Raw genomic sequence first — 9,065 nt, forward strand, 5'->3', positions numbered from 1 at the left:
ACATTTCATGTGAAAAAATGGCAGGATAATAGCATGATATAAAACATTATTTAATACAATTGAGATTTTTATAAAATATTTACTTTTAAAAATGCACAGAAAAGGCTAGAAGATATCCTCAATTTTTTCTAGTACATGTTTATTTTAGATATCAAAGGAGACTAAAAATTTACCCCAAAATATAAAAACTACTCTCTCCTGAGATCACCACTATTAATTTTTTGCTTACTTCCTTCCAGACTTATTTTCAAGCAAATACCGATATAATTCTTTTTTTAATGGGAATGCACTAAACATATTTGGTAATTCTGCTGTTTTTATTTAAAATGTAATGATCTTCCTAGTAAGGTGAAATTTTAACCTTGAGTTAGATTTGGGAGGTAGAATTTCATATGATTTTAATTACCTTCTTTTTACTTTCCCGTGAACAAGTCAGAAATTAGAAAAATAATAAATAATGCTTAAGTAATAGCTCATTATTTAACAGAAATGTTAATTGTCCAAGTGGGAGCCACAACAATAATATATAATAGTAAATATTTGAATAAATAGTAACCTGCATAATTCCTCCTCACATAAAAGGACAAGAATCCTAAATGAAACATTAAAAAGCTACTCTAAAGGAAAGCCTAAGTAGTATGTTATTTTGTCATTTGAGAAAATACTTCTTATCCACTATTATCTTGTTATCCCAGAATTTCTCACATAAACTATTCACTCATTTTTAATAAGCAATACATCTTAGAGTTCTGTTTCTTAGATGTGACAAGAGCACAACAAAAAAAGAAAAAATAGTTAAATTGGACTTCATCAAAATGAAAAACTTTTTCTGCTTCAAAGGACACCATCAAGAAAATTAAAACAGTCCACAGAATTAGAGAAAATATTTGCAAGTCACATATTTAATAAGGTACTTGTATAATCAATAACGATAGTATAGTATAATATATACAATATGTTATACATTTTTATATGTTATAAAAATATAGGGCCGGCCCGGTGGCGCAGGTGGTTAGAGCTCCATGTTCCTAACTCTGAAGGCTGCCGGTTCGATTCCCACATGGGCCAGTGGGCTCTCAACAAAAAAAAAAAAAAAAATATAAAGAACTCTCACAACTAAATAATAAAAGACAAACCAATTTAAAAATGGATATAGAATCTAATTAGGCATTTCTCCAAAGAAGATATACAAATAGCCAGTAAGCACATGAAAAAATACTCAACATCACCAGTCATTAGGGAAATACAAATCAAAACACAGTGAGATTCCACTTCACACCTAACTAGGATGACTGTAACCAAAAAAAAAACAGATAATAACAAATATTGGTGAAGATGTAGAGAAATTGGTTAGAACTTGCATAGACTGCTGGTGAGAATGCAAAATGTTGTAGCCACTTTGGAAAATAGTCTGGCAGTTGCTCAAACAGTTAAATATACAGTTTCCATGTGACCCAGCAAAAGTACCATGTTTCCCCAAATATAAAACCGGGTCTTATGTTAAGGTTTGCTCCAAAAGACACATTAGGGCTTATGTTCAGGGACTGTCATCCTGAAAAATCATGCTAGGGCTTATTTTTCCAGTTAGTTGGGGGAAACACGGTATATTCCCCTGGGTATACACTTGAGAGAAATGAAAGCATATCTCTACTCAAAAATTTGAACACAATGTTTAATAGCAGCATTATTCAAATAACCGAACGTAGGAGCAATCCAAATGTCCATCAACTGATGAGTGGGTAAATAAAATGTTGTATACCCATACGAATGAATACGATTCAACTATAAAAAAAGGAATGAAATACTGATACATGCATGGATGAACCTTGAAAACAGTATTCTACATGAAAAAAGCCAGACCCAGAAGGCCATACACTGTATTATTCCATGTCTATAAAATGTCCAGAATAGGCAAATCTAGAGAGACAGAAAGTAGATTAGTGGTTACCTAGGGCTGGGGGGGAGTATAAAGGGGAAACAGAGAATAACTGCTAATGTGCAGAGGGTTTCTTTATTGGTTAATGAAAATGTTCTAAAGCTGATAGTGGTGATGGTTGCACAATTCTGTGAATATACTAAAAACCACTGAATTGTACACTTTAAACAGATAAATTGTATGGTGTTGTGGGTTGATTTGTGTCCGCCAAAAAGATATGCTGGAGTCCTAACCCCCAGTACCTGTGAATGTAGCCATATTTGGAAATAGGGCCTTTGCAGATATAATCAAATTGCTGAAGTAGATCCAGTGGCTGGTGTCATAATATAAGAGGCTGGTGTCATAATATAAGAGAGAGATCTGAAGACAGCGGAGAAACAGGAAAGAAAGCCATGTGAAGACAGAGACGGAAATTGAAACCATGGAGCTACAAGCCAAAGAACACCAAGGATTCTAGTGACAGTCACTAGAAATTAGGAAGAGGACAGGAAGGATTCTTCCTCAGAGCCTTTGGAGGGACCACAGTCCTTCTGACACCTTGATTTCAGACTTCTAGACTCCGGAACTGTGAGAGAATAAATTTCTGTTGTTTTAAGCCACCCAGGTTGTGGTAATTTGTTATGGCAGTCCTGAGAAATTAACACATGTGGTATGTGAATTATATCCTAACAAAGCCATTTTGTTTGCGTTTTATTTTTGATTTTTTTGAGGGCTCTGGGTTTAGTTTTGTCATAAGTAGAAATTCATATACTCTCATGGCAGAGAACATGAGAAGTCTAGAAGACAAAAGAAGGCCTTACCCATGCAGATTTCTCTTTGGGGAATGTGAACTTATGTTTTATGCATAGGTAACTGTCTTAGCTGCCAGGCAGTATACTTCAGTGGTTCCTGGGTCTTTTATTTTTTCTCATCTCAGGAACCCTTCTTCTCCCACCTGTGTTTAATTCTGTAACTGGGCCACAAACAAAGCAATCTTGTTCTCTCCATTTTCTTACGTCACTTATATTCTCACTTGTTACAGATTCTCAGATTTCCTGGGAATAGACTGGACTAGAAGACAGTCTAAGAGACTTTGCATTCTCCTGCACACAAAAATTTCCCCCAAGTAATGTTTATTATCCAAAATTAGACACTGTCTCATTTGTACCCATGGGATTTTAATTTATGGAGGTGACTGAGTGACATCAAGGAGAGGTCAGTGCCACTGAAGGCATATTTTTATTACTTCCGTTTCCTAAGAAGAGGGAACCTGACACCTCACAGGGCCACATGGGGAGCATCAGCGTTTGGTAAGGAAGCAGACACAGGATCTAAGGGAAGGCATGCTAGGCCAGAGCCTTAACTGCGGTGTCTGCAGGACAGGCAAGGCAGGACCGAGTCAACAGTTTACAATTGGCTCGTTTGAATAATTTCAGTGGGCTTGGGGCTATGGGGATAGTCTCTAGTTGCTGTGGGATGATTTAGGGGAGTGGCAATATTGGCTTGGTGTGTGCTAGTTAGATAAGAAGGTGTGTGACTTCCAGACAAGCTGACACATAGGACACAGGTAAATGTTTAGACGTGATTAACGAATGACATATAGATATACAGAATCTAAGAAAACACAGAACAGATACCCTGTTCTTTTTTACCTTCAGATTGAGTCCTTTGTCTACTCAAGTACATTGGCTGGGAGGTTAATGGCTAAATAATACTCCCTGATTGTTTGGAGCCTTAGCCTGGGAACTAAATTATTGTTCCTTCTTTATACGGTCACCCTCTCTCCCTTTAGGCTCCCTGAAACCCTGCATCCCTCCTAACTGCCAGTCTGTCCTAACAGGTCTGATCATGTCACTCGTCTATTATCAATGAAAAACCAAAACAAAATTTTAGTAGTTCCCTACAGCCCTCAAGATAAAACATCCTATATAAACTATTTAAATTTTATTTTTCAATAGCTGATGCAAACAGCCACTCTACAGAAGGAAAAGTGTCCTTTCACTCTTATCCTCAGTTTCTTTCCTCCAAGCAACCAGTGGTAACTCTTTCTTGTGTATCTTTCCATTGATTTTTATGCACATACAACAAATATACACATATATTCTCCTACCACCACCATGTTTTTTAGCCAAATTTTCACATACAAACACTGCTACACTTTGCTTTTTTCTCCTAACAGTATATCTGCAATCACCCCATATAATTATACAAAGGGCTTCCTCATTCTTTCAATCCTCATTCTTTCCTCAATTCTTTCATAGTATTGCATTGTTTAAATGTATCATAGTATCAATTTATTTGAACAATCCTCTAGTGAAGAATACTAAGGATATTTCCAATCTTTTGCCATTGTGAACAATGTTGCAATGGAAAGTCTTATTTAGCTATCATTTTGCAATTATAGCTGGAGGAAAAATCCCTAGAAGAATTACTGAATTCACTGTGATTTTTGATAAGTGTTTCCAAATCACCCTGGATAGAAGCAGTAACATTTAGACCCCATCAGCAGCATATGATTAGGCCAGTTTATCCTCACCCTCATCAACATGTGTAGCCATTCCCACCTGGGCCCAGCTCACATTCCACAGGCCTGTCAATGTGTTCCTGTGACTTCCAACTGTTAGTGTCTGCCTCCTTGTGCCTGAGAATGAACCTTCCCCACGCCCAATGGCAAAAAATATTCTGTAAGATTGTGGGGGAGGTCAAAAGCACAGAAAATTATCACTACCACCAGCAGCACCACCAGCAGCACCACCAGTACCCACACACACACACACACACACACACACACACACACACACACACACACACACAGCAGCCCTCACCCATGACTCTTCAGCGCCTTCATCCCACAGGTGGCATAATTCTAAGATTTGTATGTTGCATTATGTCCCAGAGTTTTTACAAGGTAGCTGGCTTAATAATGTACCTTTCATTGGTTGCCTTCCTTTTCTATGTCACTGCCCTACTTCTCTTTCCAGTGTCCCCTCCCAGCTTCTCAATTTTTTTGTTTGTTTGCTTGGAATTAAAATCAGGCAAAAGTGGGGTGAGCAAGTCGTATCTCCCCAAAGATAATTGAGCTACTTCTTGTTATTTGATCTGAATGTTCCTGCATCTGTTTTACACTCAACACAATGTTGATATTTTTGTCTATTGGAAACTCATCTCTTTCAAACCATGCTGCTTTAATTAAAGTTTTAAAGCAGATGTCTGTGCCATAATAAAGTTATTTTTTAAATAAGAATTAATCTCAAGAAAAATCCTGACAGAAAGTATATTCTCTTCCTGTAGGTTGACAATGAAATGATTCTTGGGGCATGAAGAAGGAAGGGAAATAAAACGTTACCTTTAATAGAAAATAAAAAGAGGAAGACTTTTAAAACCTTCCTAATAGTTTTTTCAAAGTGCTTTAACAACTAACAAGTTAAACAACATGGCGGGGGAGACAAAACACACTTCACTTAAATGTTTCTCCACAGATATGAAATTTTTTTCCTAGGAAAGAGATTTACTTTCATACACAAGTAGGTAAGAGCACTAGCTCAGTGTAAGTCAGGTTCTTAGAACTTTAGTTTTATTACCTCTAAAATGGATAATTCAGAGGACTGTTTGATGATTAAATGAGCTAATAGATATTAAGTACTTAGCTCATTGTCTGGCCTATAATAAAGACTCAATAATTGGTAGTTGTTCCTACGAAAACAGTCTCCACTCTAATGCCATCATCTACTCTAGAAGACTCATAAGGAGTCAGAAGAACACATCCCCTGAGAGTTCTTAACCATGAGGACAGCCTGGGGAAAGGAAGCAGGGCATTAGATATAATGTTCCAAAGACAGAAACCCCCTATCTCAGGAGAGTGCCAATGAAGAAGATAGCACAGTCTCCCTTCCCATACTTTGCGTTGCTCAGGCTGTCCAGATTTCTACTACAAATGCATAGAACGGGGTATAAATGTGAGATGCAACAAATAGGAATAGATAGTGCCTCTTGCCAATACCGGAGTAGGCATATTCTCCTCTCTGAGCCTACTGCTTTTGCTACCCCTGCCTACCAATAGCAACACTAATGTTACCAAGTCCAAAAATATCTTTTAGAGTTGCAGCACTACTGCTTCTCCTTCAAAGCAGCTGTGCTATTTGGGGGTGAGAGGTAGAGGATAGGAAATTATAGTAAAGAGAGTATGTACTTTATATAGTATTGTATCTATAATGGCATAATAATATAGTAGATAGAGAACTAGACTAAGAACCAGGCATGCAGAGTTCTAATTCTGGCTCTTTCAATGACAGAGTTTATGAACTTGGGCGAACTACCTAGTTTGTCTATGAACAGCCACATAATAAATCATCAGCAAGTGCTGTCAACTCTACATCCAAGGTATATTTCAATTCTATCCACTTCTTTCTATATATTCTACCACTTAAGCCAGGCCACTATTATCTCCTGTCTAGGATATAGCAACAGTCTTCTCTGGATTTCTTGCTTCTGTGCTGGCCCCATTATAATTCATCCAAGACACTGAAATAGGAATATTTAAGAATTTTAAATCTGTTGAAGACTCCTAATGGTTCTCCACCCCATTTAGAAAAACATCCATACTACTTATGATGGCTCTGATGATATTAAACCACCGCCCAACCCCTCTTACCTTATTTTGGCTAGCGGACTCTAAGGTGGCCCCACCTCCTGGTATTCATGCCTTGTGTCATCCTCTCCCCTGAAGTGGGTGGGACCAGGACATGTTTTTAACCAATAGAATACAGCTAAGGTTATGGGATGTTACTTCCCTGATAACATTATACAAGATTATTACCCGTCCTGCTAGAAGACTCTCTCCTTGCAGGCTTTGAGGAAGTAAGCAAGGCACTGAGGGCAGCTTCCAGCTGACAACCAGCAAGAAATGGAGGCCGTCCATCCAACAGACAGAAAGGAACTGAATTCTGCCAACAACTTCATGAGCTTGGAGGTAGATCCTCAGAGGAGGCTCAGAGGAGAACCCAGCCCTGGCCAATGCCTTGATTGCACCTTTGTAGAGGACCCAGCAAGGCTGTGCCTGGATTCCTGATGGACAGCATCTGTGTCACTTCAAACTGTTAAATTTGTGGTAACATTGTTAACACAGCAATACTTAATTCTTATCTTCCTCCACACTCCTCATCTTCTACGGTCTACCTACACTGGGCGTTCTTACTGCTGTCCTCGTATGTCAAGGTTATTCCCTCCTCGGGGCCCTGACACTTGCCATGCCCTTTGCCTACAAGGCTCTTAACCCAACTCTTCACTTTGCTGACTTTTTCTTATCATTCAGGTCTTAGCTCCAATGTTCATTCTTACCTACCTAAGTAGCCACCCTCACATTAGTACATTCTACTGTTTTAATTTTCTGCACAGAGCTTTTTACTACCCGTAAAAATGTGTTTGTTCAGTTTCCTCACACTAGAATGGGAGCTGTTTAAGATCAAGGACCTTGTCTATCTTATTTCCCATTGTATGCCTAGAACCTAAAACAGTGCTTGTTACTACAGTAACACTCAGTCAATACTTGTGAATTATCATTAAATGAGCATTAGGTAACATTTACGCTCCACCCAGTGCTAAAATGATCTCAGGTCCACAAAGGGACATATGCAAAGGTGTTCACTGTAACAATAGTTGTGGCGCAGAGAGTGGGAGGCAACGTGGGTGTCCATCACTGGAAGAGTAGATTAGTCAAATGTGGTCAATGCACATGTGGGGAGCAATTAGAAGCAACAGATGAGATGTACATATTGAAACGTGGCTGGACTGAAAGCATAGGACCCAAGACTAAGATATATAAGGTGCTCATGTTTTGTAGATAAAAATACATGAACACACAAAAATACATACTTTGTACGGACAATACAAACAGATAAAACCACATTAAATAAATTGGAATACTTCCCTAAGGAAGGGAAAGAGATATGAGTGGGAAATGAGGTTAACAGGGCATAAATAAAACAAGAGCAAGAACTTGCACAGACTCATGCTGATAATGTGCTAGGAATTGGGCTGTATGATTAATTCAGTCTGCATCCGAGAGCCAAAATTAAGGCCAAACAAAACTGAGTGGTTCAGCGATCATAGGAAACGTCACAGAGTGTCACCAGCCTAAAGCCTAAAGCAGCGTTGGATTAAATACTCAAAGGTGACCTGCACTAGAAATCTCACTGTCATTCTTGACTCCTACCTTTTTCTCTCTCTCCTTATGGAACCAGCATCTGAGCGCTTCCGAGTTTTCTCTCAAATTTTTTCTCAAATGCGTCTCTACTTCTCTTGGGTCTTCATCATGATTAGACTTAAGTTCAGTTTTCTTGACCCTGCTGCTTCACAGGTGGTGCCATGCTCCTCCGTTAGGAAGTACCTAATGTCTCATTACCTCTCTATGTGTGATGTTAGAGCTAGCAGTGATCAACGCTAGAGTCTTTATGTCAAGGTCTCTGTAGTCATTTTGATTATGTGAGGCTAATTTTCTAGTATGGTCCTCAGGAAAAGTTCATAAGGACAATAGTTTCTGTGTTTTAAGTATTCATAATGGTTTGTCCATAGCCTTTGTACTCACAAGTCAACGTGACAGAATGTAAATTTTTCGCTCCCATTTTCTTCACTTGACACATGATGAACTTTCAGAGCTCTGGGTTTCAGCGTATACATTTCTCCACCTGGAATGAGCTTCCCACTTGTCACCTGTCAAGCTCCCTTCAGCCATCTGGGCCCAGTGGTGGCGTTCTACTACCATGAGGCCTTTCCTATGTGCTCCTGACAGAATTAAGTTCTACTTTCAATTATGTTTTGATACAACTTGGTACAATCCTCTGCATCACTTAACACTATACATAGCTTCAACTTATTAAGTACTTACTACGTGCCAGGCACAGCTGAGCCACAGAGTTGACTAATTATATGTAATGTACTATAATTTTATTATATTTCTCTTCTTGTGCACCTGTGTTTGCTCTGGAAATTAAGAATGCCTAAGATTTTTGTTTGTCTAGTTTTCTAGGCAAACAAAAGAAATATATGAGTTTTACTTTTTCTTTGGTGACTTCATTTCATTTTCAATCATGGCATCACTCTGTTGTCTCAGTACGTGTCAGCACTTCAGGTGCTATAAGATTTCATTTTCCCA

The sequence above is a fragment of the Rhinolophus hipposideros genome (genome assembly GCF_964194185.1).
Source record: "Rhinolophus hipposideros genome assembly, chromosome: 9".
NCBI classification, from domain to species: Eukaryota; Metazoa; Chordata; class Mammalia; order Chiroptera; family Rhinolophidae; genus Rhinolophus; species Rhinolophus hipposideros.